General features: G+C 41.9%; 1 non-coding gene across 1 annotated transcript; it reads left to right on the top strand.

Annotated features, from left to right (window-relative positions):
• The first annotated feature begins 478 nt into the window (after positions 1-478).
• TRNAD-GUC (transfer RNA aspartic acid (anticodon GUC)) lies at positions 479-550 on the top strand. The gene has a single exon. It is a non-coding gene; the product is annotated as a tRNA-Asp (tRNA).
• The last annotated feature ends 337 nt before the right edge of the window (positions 551-887 follow it).

Below are 887 nucleotides of genomic sequence, written 5' to 3'. Positions count from 1 at the left end.
CTTCCGTTAGTTATAAATTTTTATTAGTTCTGACATTTTTGCAAAATTCATTAGTTCGAATATTTATATTGGTCCCGTAATTTTTTTTCCATTATTGAGAGATATGAGGGAAAGGAAGCGAAGCCACCCATTCCCTCATCCTAAAAGCGAGAAAGGAAAAGGGTGGCTGAAACGCAGCAGTTCTCAACCGGTGCTCGGCTGAGTCCTTAAGGCTCCGTTTGCACTCTTCAAGGGCTCCGCTGCTGCTCGCGAAAAATGAAAAAAATAAAACAGTAAATTTGGAGAAAATTTATTATAAATATTTTTAAATAATAAAAATAAGCCAGTAATTTTCATGAATAAATAAAAAACTGGCCTACGAGGCTCTGGCATAGAAATTTTTTTACCGAAAGGGCTCCGTGAGTCAAAAAAGGTTGAGAACAGCTGGCTGAAAGGAAATGGAGGCTTGTGTGTCGGGGGAAAGAAGAGAGAGAGATTGTCCTCGGTAGTATAGTGGTAAGTATACCCGCCTGTCACGCGGGAGACCGGGGTTCGATTCCCCGCCGGGGAGAAGCAAAACTCCAACCCGCACGGGTAAATGGCTTATATCCCGGGAGGGACAGAGCCTGTGGGTCGTGTCTGGTCTGTCGGGGGAAAGAAGATAAAAAAAAAAGTTGGTGTCGGAATTTGCATGGGGGCAGACGTGGACGAAAGAGAGGGTGTATAGCACATGGGGAATGTGATGACATTTAAGCACACAACCACGCTTTCTTGCTACACCAATTTTTTTTATTCCCTTTCTTTAACCGTTTAAAGGCCGAATTATGAACTAAGTCACTTATTACTTTGAAATTTGGAATTCGAGGTCCTTTTGCATGCCTATACATAGATCAACTTTGTAATTTCGA

Source organism: Pholcus phalangioides, unplaced genomic scaffold, assembly GCF_987345545.1.
Source record: "Pholcus phalangioides strain wild (caught in Gottingen) unplaced genomic scaffold, Ppha-v1.0 ptg000004l_1, whole genome shotgun sequence".
NCBI classification, from domain to species: Eukaryota; Metazoa; Arthropoda; class Arachnida; order Araneae; family Pholcidae; genus Pholcus; species Pholcus phalangioides.
This window is presented reverse-complemented; position numbering and strand designations above follow the sequence as displayed.